This window comes from Acartia tonsa, chromosome 2, assembly GCF_053477335.1.
Source record: "Acartia tonsa isolate MP-2025a chromosome 2, ASM5347733v1, whole genome shotgun sequence".
Classification (NCBI taxonomy): domain Eukaryota; kingdom Metazoa; phylum Arthropoda; class Copepoda; order Calanoida; family Acartiidae; genus Acartia; species Acartia tonsa.
Window position 1 is genome coordinate 59,825,379 of NC_137261.1, and position 12,020 is coordinate 59,837,398.

General features: G+C 29.6%; 1 protein-coding gene across 1 annotated transcript in view; it reads right to left on the reverse strand.

Annotated features, from left to right (window-relative positions):
* The window catches only part of LOC145312882 (neuroplastin-like), a 76,795-nt gene extending 69,602 nt beyond the window's left edge, over positions 1-7,193 (reverse strand). The window contains exon 1 of the mRNA XM_080152107.1: positions 6,925-7,193. The gene's annotated coding sequence lies outside the window, so the exon portion shown is untranslated. The remainder of the gene's footprint in view (positions 1-6,924) is intronic.
* Between the last annotated feature and the right edge of the window lie 4,827 nt (positions 7,194-12,020).

Consider the following 12,020-nt stretch of genomic DNA (forward strand, 5'->3'; position numbering starts at 1 on the left):
ATCTTAATGAAATTTGATGGAAATATGTAGAATATGAGCATAGTCAATCCCTGATAATTTCAGTCGCAAATCCTGAATAGGAATTGAGAAAACAATAGAAAACCTAAAAATCTAGGAATCGATCTAGCACCCCTATTAATATAAAAATCGTAATAAAATAAGGGGAATATGTAAAATCAAAATTTAAGCAATCTCTGAAAATTTCAGCCCATTATCTTAAAAAGGAGTTGAGAAAATCAGAAAAACATGAAAATGTAGGAATCGATCTAGCACCCCAAATAACAGACGGATGGACAAAACAATGTATAGATTAGATGGGCATATGTTATAAGAATCTTCACTAAAAATTTCAGCTGTCTATCTTTTATAGGAGCCGAGAAAATCACGTTTTCACCACTTTGTATCAGACGGACGGACAGACGGACGGACATTACGAATTATAGAGTAGCTTCGCTACTAAAAACGTGCTAATTTGCATTATATCATTCTTGTAACCAATATAGAAAATACACACTATTCCAGGCATAAAAAAGCTATCCGTTTGACTTTACGACAATTATACTTGTAGAAAAGCTGTGATAAATTAAATTGTCCAAGTGCAAGCTTGTCTGAACATTCTGTATTCTGTCAATATTCATTAAGTAAGAAATTAATCAAATTTAATTTTATACCAACACGTCAAAATAATTCATATGAAATGAATTATTGAACTGAGCAAAAGGTGCCATATTATTTTTAGAATAAGATTAAAACAATCGATATATTATCACTTGGATGTTGCCCAAGATTTTCATTTTCACTTTGATTAATTTATGTTCGCAGCTGGCTAATATAATAGCTTTGCCTCATCCCCTTCTATTATATTTTTCTTTGATATTAAAACATGACATTTTATAAATTATTTTTTGCATAATTATTCATTACAGTTAACCCAATGTCTTTATTTGATTTTGATATTTTTATACATTAAAATTAATCGTTTTATAGAACGTTTAATTAATGTATCTTTTTCAGTAATTTACATATTTCTATTTCAATCAAAATCCATAAAAAGACCTTTCTCATGCAACTTTCTTATTTTAAGCATTTTAAGTACTGAGAATATTATTACTCATAAGAAAAAACATGCAAGTATTTATATTAGAAATCTGAAGGAATTGTTTATCTGAGAATTAAGATATTTCAAATATAGCTTCGAAACCGATTAATATAAGTTGGATTAGAACCGGTTCTACAGAAAATCATGTATCGCATTTATAACTTTCTAAAAATATTAGAATAGAAATAATAATATTTATACCAGTTTTGTTGTTCTAATTTTTAATTTTTATCTTCTAATTTTGTATTTAAATATCCGCGGAAAGCTGTCTATAATACGATGCGATAAATAACTATTCTATTTTGCCTCGCTTTATTTTTCCCAAAGGAAACTTTATTTCTAACATTAACAGATTTCAATATACAAGAAAATATCTATAGTAGCGAAACTATTATTCTTTACTCACATATAAATTAACATAATCTAAGAAATTGTTGTATAGTTTTTCAACTAGCCTTTAACTAAAATATTGGAATTAACATGTTTAGGTTCTAATAAACTATTTAAAGATGATTGACTTTATTCCGGCTAATATACTCTTTTTCAGGGTAATAGTTTTTCAGGTATAGCTCTAGTCCCGTAAGGGTTAGGTATAATTCACGCCCCCCCCCCCTCCCCTCCCTCAATTGGTTGGGTTCATTTTACGATGGGTACTTTAGGTACCTTTTAAACTATTAGAATTATATAAACAACATCGTCAATCAAATTGTATTTATGTCATTACAGGCGACCTTTTTTATTTGTGACACTCCTGGGTTCTTTATTCAAAAGCTTTAAATGTTTTGATTTTTTGACTGTATGAACAAACGGCTGGAGGAATGCCAAATATTCAACACTTTTGTATTTTCTTTTCTTTTTATCAATGTCAATGTGGTTTCTTCTTAGTTGACTATTCCATAATCCAATGGATATAGGATATACGTGGATATATTTACAAGGGAAAATTTGTCGACAATTTAGATTGCTTATTTGTCACTCATTTAATGATCCGCTCGTTCATCCATTAAGAGTGGGTGGGGATGGTGTAATGTAGGTATCGGAATTTTAGCCAGCTGCGAGCATTTATTTATCGGAGTATATGAAAATCTGGTGCAACTTCCAAATAATAATGTATCCATTAGTATTCCATGAATACCGAAGGAAACTTGTGGCATTCCGAACAGGCATAAAGTAAAAGGTTTATATGTATTGTAACATTGATATTTATTTTTTTATTTTCATAAAATATAGCTAATATATTTAGGTCATTTTTTGATAAATTATTGAAAATCAAATTCAAAGCAAGCTTTCTTTTTACATGAAAGGTGTAGTAATTTTACACACAAAAAAGTGTAGTTTAAGGATATGTATTATGCAGGTATATATTGCTTTGATTTTGAAAATGGGATTTATAAATCGTGTAACAAGTCAATTTTATAGATTTACTTAATTAATACATCATGACTCAAATTAATTAAAATGATTTAATGACCGTCTTAAGTTTTATTTATTACATTGTTTTTAAGTGCTACAAATAATTAGCTACCGAAAAATCCTTCTTTTTATTCTTTTTCAGTTCTTATAAACCATATATTTCTTAAGTTAAAAGAATGTGCAGTATATTGTTGCATTTCTTTGAACTTTTTCTTGTAAGCCACTGATTTTCAAAACATATTTTCATTTTCAATTTAGTCATTTTAAAATGTGAAAAATATCGGAGCAACAAAATATAATATATACAATAAGTTGATTTAAAGCAGAACCCTATGCACGCCATTGCCTTTAAGATAAATATATGATAGATAATAAGAAAAGTATTGTCAATTTTTCTAACTAATACTGGCCAAATAATGTACGGACGGACGAACGTACTTATAGAAAAGCTGCTATACTTAAAATAATACATTAATACATTTAGCCCGTGCCTTCGGCACCTCGGGGCTAAAAAACTGGTTTTAATCTAAAAATTGTACATTCTATATCCGCGGAAAGCTGTTTATAATACGATGAAAGAAATAACAATTAAATATTTTGTGCTAAAATCATGTAAAATAATTCTCTTTTTTTAATAGTAAAGTAAAATATTAAATATTGTATATTTTAAAATAAAAATGGACTATCTACATCATATAAAAATGAATAAAAAATATGATTATAAAATAATATTCTTTTTTCTTGCAATTAAAACAGGATAAAATAATCCGATTGATTCGATTTTTTAAAATACTGATTCCTAAGACAACAAAGTACAATGATATAAGCGAAGCATCTCTATAATCAAGTACTAAACATTTATGTATGTCCATAAACAATATCCGGTATTTAGGCAATATTTCAACAAATTTACTTTTTCATTAACTGTTATATATTTATACTAGCGGCTTCGCCCCTAGCCTCTAGGGGCTTTGCCCCAAGAGGTATAATAATTACATCTTCTATTACTTACCCAGCAGAACGAATCGCAAATTTTCGCATATATCCAGCAGGAAAACATTTTCTCGTTTAAATAACGAATTCGCAAAATTCGTAAAAAAATAGTCTAATGTATTCTCAAGAAAATTACTACTGGTGCTGCTCATAGTCTAATGTGTTGTCAAGAAAATTATTTTTTTTTTGAGGGGGTAAATTTTCATTTTTGAGGGGAATTGGGGGTGTCCCACCCCCCAAGAAAATAGCTTAAAACCACCACAGGACCGATAGGTATATACCCTGAAGAGTAGAATCCAATCGGTTCAGTGGTTACCGAGATCTTTAGCTTCAGACGGACGGACAGACAGACGGACGGACGGACGGACGGACAGACATCAAGCTACTTTGTATTATAGATTGTGATTATTCGGCTCTAAAAGTGTTAGTGTTCGTTTGTTCTACCGTTTCAGAGCTTCGCTTTTCTGGATGTTGTCATCCTTGTTTCCCTTTAAAAATGTCCCAACTGGGTAGATTTTCACACATGAAATGGTGGAAGGAATGATATATTAGCTTTTGTCATACTTCTTAAACTCCTAATTATGCTCTTTAAAGTTCAAATGTAACAAACTTTTTATTTATATCTTAATTCATCAACTATTAAACAATCTTTATTTTGTCATTGTCAAAGTGATACATACTCAAAATAACTGCTCTTAAAAATTGCACAATGGAAATTTTCGTCCTGCTTTTAATTGCACTTTTGTGTCAAAATCACTTGAATATGCTGCTTTGGTGAGGATGTGGTAATGTTGGGGGACCCCCTCCCCCTTGAGCGAGGGGGCAACAATTGCATTTAAGTGAAATTACCAGTTGAAAATTATTTTCATTTCCTTCTACACAAAAAAAGAAAAGTTTGTGGTGCAAAAATTTAGTTGAATACTTCATCTTCATTTGTTGAAACATTACAACATTTATAAAAAAAAAGATAAAATGAATGGATGTACTAATACTTGAATCTTACACCAGATTTTAATCTTCTCTAATAAAGGGAAACTTGCAGCGGACTAAAAATACAATTCCCCCTTCCAACTCTTTACCCTGTTACCTTCTACTAGATGAACTACTAGATGCTAAGCGTTTCAGAGTCTTTATTTTAAAATCTTATTAACAAAATAAGATTGAAAAAAACCTTTTTTCAAAGCCTCAATTGTTAGTTTTTATCTTTGAATAAAAGCTACTACCAAAATGAGTTTGTAAATCTCAAAAGATGTTGCACTACTTATAACATTTCAATCTAATTAATTATAATTTAATTTAATTTTATTTGCGTATCTTTATATGGTTATATGAAGTAATCTAATATCGTTAAAAGCGAAGCTTTTAAACAATTGTGTCTGTGTGTCTGTCTGTATGCCTGTAAAGAAAGATCTTTGTAACCGATATGGTATTCCTTTACAATGTAGCTTCTCATAGGTCCTGGAAAGGTTTGTAAATATCGCCCCTAGAAAAGAAATTCCAAAAAATTCTATATCAATTATATTGCATTATTTAATTTTGTGATGACTTTTTTGAATAACAGAATGTTTATTGTTTAGTTACTCTATGATTTCAAGATAAGATTTTTGAGCCCCGCTTTTCTGTATGTTTTTATCCTAGTTGAAGTATAGAACAACAGGATAATGTATTTCTGGAATCTCAATGTTTTCCTGTTAAGATTTGCCTAGGCCTTGCTATTAGAATTTGTTGTTATACAACTATTTTCTAGTATGGCCTCGAAATCTATTAATATCCTCTGGATTAGAATCGGTTCTTAAACATACTGAAAAATCATATAAAGCATCGTATTACAGCCAATTTTCCACAAGAATTAAAATAAAAATCATAAGATTAGTACCAGTTTTATTAGCTTCGAAGGCAAAAAATGGTTTTAATATTTTTAAATATTTTTTCACTTAAATATCCGCAGAAAGCTGTCTATAATACGATGAGATAAATAACCATTAGGAATATGTCATTAAGAGATAAATTCAACCATCTTTAGTATAAATGTCAAATATTGATACATTTACAATCTAGGGACTCTTATGAGTTAGTAAGAGAAAGGAGGCGGCAGAAAAAAAACTATATGCATCCCAGACCTATATAAAGCATCCATAAAATGAAATGCTTCATCGGTTCAGGGATTTGCGACAAAAAAATACCTTTCTACTTAACATATAATAGAATATATATTTATACCCTAAAGCTAATAAATAGAATATTCAACTTTTTACCTACGAATAACTTCCTATTGGTATTTATTTACAAATATGTATGTTACATGGAATCATACGGTATAAAATTGAGTTTCAGATTAGCCTTACCATTTAAAATATATTTCTGTTATACTACAAACATATTTTGATACTCATTATTTTTAATAGAGTTATTTTCAACCATGAAATAAAAATTTTCATAAAATTTAATAAAAATATACAATAATTAGGCCAGCTCTAGTAAAAATCTCTGTGTTTGATTTGCTAAAGTCAGACTGAAAAAAGGGGAGACACAGATTATGTTTGCCTGTTTACTTCTAAAAAGTTTTTGAATAGTGATTATCTAGTTATCTATAGAAAAACATTACAATAAAACGGATTCACTCATGGCTCGGCAGCCGAGCGTCAGCCACGACTAAGCATCAAATATAATCCGTTTGGATACTTGGACAATATTTTTGATGGATTGTCATATTTGGGTCAGGTTTAGACTTCTAGCTGAAATTGTAAAATGTGTATTTCCCTTAGGCTAACAACAGGCGGCTTATGCGCGGCTACCGAGCTCTGTTTAAAAGATATAAGTAATGAATAGACTTTATTGGTCGTTAGAAAATATATCTTGTTATAGCTAGCTGTGTCTAAATTTTACAGTGTTTCATTATAATTTTATAAATATATCCTATAAAATCTATATTTTTGTATGTAAAAATACTAAGAACCATTAAACCTAGCATAAAATATATATATATTTTTTTGGTAGAATAAAAAATGCAATTAGCCTAGCTGTAATTAGTGTGTATTAAGTACATATTTACTTTCTATAAAATAATAATAATAATGTTCCAATATGGATTCGAAGCCGATAAATATCCCCTGAATTAGTTCTTACTCATTCTGAAAAATCATGTATAGTATCGTATTTCAGACAATTTTCTACAAATATTAAAATAATAAACATAAAATCAATACCAGTTTTGTTAGTCCAGCACTTCGTATCCTCGGGGCTGATTTTAATTTTATATTTTTCATTTAAATATCCGCGGAAAGCTATAGATGCGATAAATAACTATTACATTTTCTTAATAAAACATATCGAGTCCTAAGTTATAAATATGTATTTCGACCTTTTTGACATTTACATAATTTCATATTTCAAATTATACAACTTCTAATATTCTTTACCTTGTGTTTAAATTTAAAATAAATGTGAAGAATTTATTCTCTTTCAAGTCACTCCAGGTTAATCAAATCAAAAATGAGTTTTATTTTTATTTTAAAATAAACTCATTTTATGAAACATTTTTACAACACTTTTTTAACGTTTAATATGTCCTTTAATTTTTAGCCACAAAAGTCTTCACTATATAAATATTTAAATTACTTTTTTGATTATTTATTATAGGAAAACTAGCTTAAAACCTTAACGTCACAGTCACGATGCAAAGTGAATGGTAAGGCGATACTGAACGTTGTTTAGACCAGAGTCCTCTAGCTGTGTCTATCCTCGTAGAAAGTTGGTGTCTTTAATGGGGGCTTGTGGGAGCAAACCTCCGTTGCACAGGGAAAGGCTCCCATCGGAGTAAACATAAATGTTGTATATACACATACATTATATTATACATCTACCTTCTTTACCATTATATTTTTTTCAGAGCTTATAGTATGTTTAGAGGGGGGGGGGAGTAATAGTAAGGAATAAAGGATTTTTTAGGGTCTCCGTATTAAATGAAAGAATTTAACTATACTTCTTATCAAATTATAATTTATTTAATTATTAGTAAAACATTTTGTAATTTGTCTAAATATTTAAGATAATAAAAAAACTATTTTGAAAAATTGCAAAGTTAGATAACAATTAAAAATCGAATATACATAAAACAAAATTATTTTAAAATCTGCAGTCTTATCATTTGGTTACCGCTAAACGTACCAAGGGGACAAACGTACTAGTGCGACAAACCCCCTAGGGGTCAAACGTACACACTCGGAGATCTATATTTCATAAGGGTGATATGGGGTACAAAATAAAATGCTTATTGTTTTACTTTACAAATTTAAAAAGTTAATACATATTGTATATCTATAATACAAAGTAGCTTAATGTCTGTCCGTCCGTCTGAAGCTCATAATCTCGGTAACCACTGAAGCGATTGGATTCTAATCGCCAGGGAATATATCTACTGGTCCTGCGGTTGTTTTGGGCTCTTTTCTTGGACGTCGGACACCCCCAACCCCGCCAAAATCAAAAAAATACCCCAAATATTTGTTAGGCATCTATGTTTTTTTTAAATATTGGTGCTGCTTCACCCCCACCACATTTTTTTTTCAACTACCTCTTGGGGCAAAGCCCCTAAAAGCTAGGGGCGAATCCGCTAGTAAATGATAAGATACAATGAAATAAACTTCAGTAGTCCTATTAAAAAGGAACGTAGCGTCAGAGTCATTCATACGATCATTCCAAAAAAGTAAATAGATTTGCTAAATGGTTTGTTTCGACCCAAAACTAAGCATATGAATTACATATATAGTATATATTATAAACAAATATATTTGTGCATTATTAGAATTAGCTTATAAAGTTACTTATTTGCTTATATGAAGTTAATCTACTTTATAACTGTGCATGTCCTTTAAGGAATGATTTTTTTATTATTCATTTTTTTCAAGATATGCATTTTTTGAGAAATGATTTTGATTTTCCTAAAAATCCCATAAGATTAGCTTTTAAAAGCAAAGCTTCTCTATGATTAGGGTCGGTTCGTACGTCTGTAACGGATAGCTTTTTTCATTAATTTAGGCATGTTAGAATTGTCTTATCGATTTCAAACTTTGCATGGTGATTCCTGTAGTAGTTAGGTACAATTTAGAAAGTGTAACAACTCTACAATCGTTACTAGAATGTCCGTACGTTCATTTTTAAACATGTTGGTTTTTAACTTTTTTAACAACAAAATTTGTATCAGATAAAATTATCTGATTTTTTAAATACTGATTCCTAGGACAACAAAATACAATGTTAAAAGCGAAGCAACTCTATAATCAAGTCCTAAAAATGTAAGTATGTACATAAACATTATCCTGTATCTAGTAGTTTTTCAACAAATTTACTTATAATTTTGCCTCGACTCTTGTAGTATTTATATTCTGATTATTAAGTTCTGACACTATACAAGTGTTAATGTATAGTGTCCTACCGTTTTAGTGCTTCGCTTTTATAGATGTTGTCATCCTTGTTAATTCTGTGCTTCGCCATTTAATTTCTATTTCGTCCTTGTCATTAATCATTATAGGTTGTCCTCAGAAGGCAAAAAGACAAACATTATCTGAGAAGCATTGGCAAATATTGAATTAAATTCAACTTTAATTACAAACATATAATACATGGAATATATGTATCTAAGTCTATAACAGTAAATGATATATTATTACTTGGATGTTGCAACAGATTTTCATTTAATCTATTAAAGTAATTCTCGTAGCCGGCTAAAGTAACGATGATCCCTATCCACCCTCTTTACCACATCCATCCCCTTCTCTCTAGATGAACGAAGTGACCAATAAAGGAGGTCCATGTTAGCAATCTAAATTGTCTAAAAATTTTCCTCTATAAGTATTATATATCCCTTATATAGCAGAAAGTAAGCAATGCTGAATAAAACCAAAGCTCAATAAATTAGACGGTATATTAAAGAATTCTATTTTTGGACATACTTATATTTTAACAAGGATGACAACATCCTTAAAAGCGAAGCTCTGAAACAATAGGACGAACGAACATTAACACTTGTAGAGTGTAAGAACTAAAAAATCAGAATAAAAATTATTAAGCCTAAAATAATTGTAAGTAAATTTGTTGAAGAACTGCTTAAATACAGGATAATGTTTAAGGACAAACTTACATTTTTAGTACTTGATTATAGATGAGATTAGCTTATAACATTGTAACATCGGTATTCCAAAAATCAGACCAATCGGACTAGTATATCACATAAAAATTTGTTTTAAAAAAAGCTAATAATCAACATGTTTAAAATTAACGTACGGACATTCTGGTAATTATTATAGAGTTGCTACGCCTTCTAAATCGTACCTAACTACTAAAGGAATCACCATACAAAGTTTGAAATCAATAGGACAATTCTAACATGCCTGAATTAACGAAAAAAGCTATCCGTTACGGACGAACGTAGGGACGGACCGACCCTAATTATAGAATAGCTTTGCTTTTAATAAGTATAGGAGGAGATATCTTCAGTAAAATTAAAAGATCAGAAAAAAATAAGGTAAAACTAATGTTCTTTTTTGGAGCAGCTTATAAGTTGCTTTTTATTTATTACTAGAGTTGGCTCGATATAATTATCTCCCTATTGGCTAGTTTTCTATATGCATATCTATTACTCAATAAATCTATTTTCCTCACCCGGCATTACTATCTAAAAGAAAGTAAATATTTAATAATTTAAATGATTTTTAAAAGATTTTTTTAAATTATATTTTTTTCTTTACATTACCATCTCCAAAGGGTTAATGATGATGATTACAATTTTAGTTTAATATTTGAACACACAAAATGTCGCCACATTCGAATTCTTTTAAAACATAGTTTTCTTAAATTTATCGTATTATAAATTTAAATTTTCTTTTTTATGATTAGAAATTAAATACATCAATATAAGGTAAATAGCAACATGAAATGAAAAAAATGAATTTATTTTTAATAAAGTAAAATAATGGGTCTTATCGTTCTGGGCAATGAGAGTTTATTATGGAATATTGGAGCACTATGAGTTTTAATCATATATTCCTTGGAAAACTTGAGCTCGTTTATAGACATTTATTTCCTATATAGATCTGACATGGATCTTGAAGCAATTAAGCAGGCCGTTTTGTACATGTTAAAAATTGGAAGATTTCATTAAATAAAAGTAATCGCAAATATACTTAGTAAATTATAAATATTTTCTGCAATACCCAGGGATAAGGGATAGGAAACCTGGCCATAAATTAGGTCTCGGCCTGGTTTTGAAAGGGATCATGCAACTTTTACCATTTGCCTAATTTAATGACCTTACTGGCGGACGGCTCATATTGGCTACCGCTCTAAACCAATAGTGTTCTGTGATTTGGGCTTGTTTTGTATCAACCAATCACCAATTGGCGGAGCCAATTGGTGATTGGTTGATACAAAACAAGCCCAAATCACAGATGGCGGAAATTTTACAAGCAGACAATTCTAGAAAAAATAATGATTTCGTCTGCTACGAAAAAATAAATATAAATGGTGTTAGATCACATTAGTTTAATTATTAAATCTGCTTAGAGTTAAACATTAAAAAAGGGCCACATAGAAAAAACAAAAATAACGGGATTATTTTTTTGGAAAGAAGGTAGCTACGAATTTTCATTTGGTAGTTTATAAATTAGATGTTGTATTTTGAATTTTAAAAATTTAGTACGGAGTTGATACAGCACCTTCACCCTAATTTTTGTACAATACAACACAGTACAGATATATCATTACATTATATCCAGTATAGTATCCAAAGAACTTGATAGAATGTTACCCAAGTGCATATTCATTTATTTATTTTGAATTTTAATTAGCAATGAAATTTTCAAATAGAATTTTTACTCATTAATAAAAATGCAAATAATACAAACTAAAATCTGTCTGAGGGAAACCCAACGATAGCTTTCTGACAGTTCAAATTACCAAAGTAAAAGATAAAAAATTTTGGGAGAGAAAAAACTTCATTTTAACAAAAGCCATTAATATATAGGTTTATAAAAAGTTATGTTTTTTACTTTAAACTAGCTACCTGAATTTGATTCTTTACTTTATCTACACACACACACACAGCTTTTTCATTAGCATTTTATACGAACCACTGCGCTATCCCAAAACTGGTTTATTAGGCTAGAAATAGGCCTAGGCTTGAAATAGGCCTGAAATAATATTTTCCTACGTTTCCCATCCCTTATCCCTGGTAATACCTTATACAAATCTAAGAATAGTTATTTATCGCATCGTTTTATAGACAGCTTTCCGCAGATATTAAATAGAAAATTAAAAGATTGAAACTAGTTTTGTTATACCTAAAGGGCCATAGGTTTAGGCTTACAAAACTGGTGTAAATTTTATGATTTTAATTTTAATATTCGTGGAAAATTTTTAAAATAATTCATGAATACAAAATCCTAATAAACCTTGCCCGATAAAACAAAATTGGCTGTGACACCTCGTAAAAAATACTTTTACAGTTTCCCCTGTTTAAAAT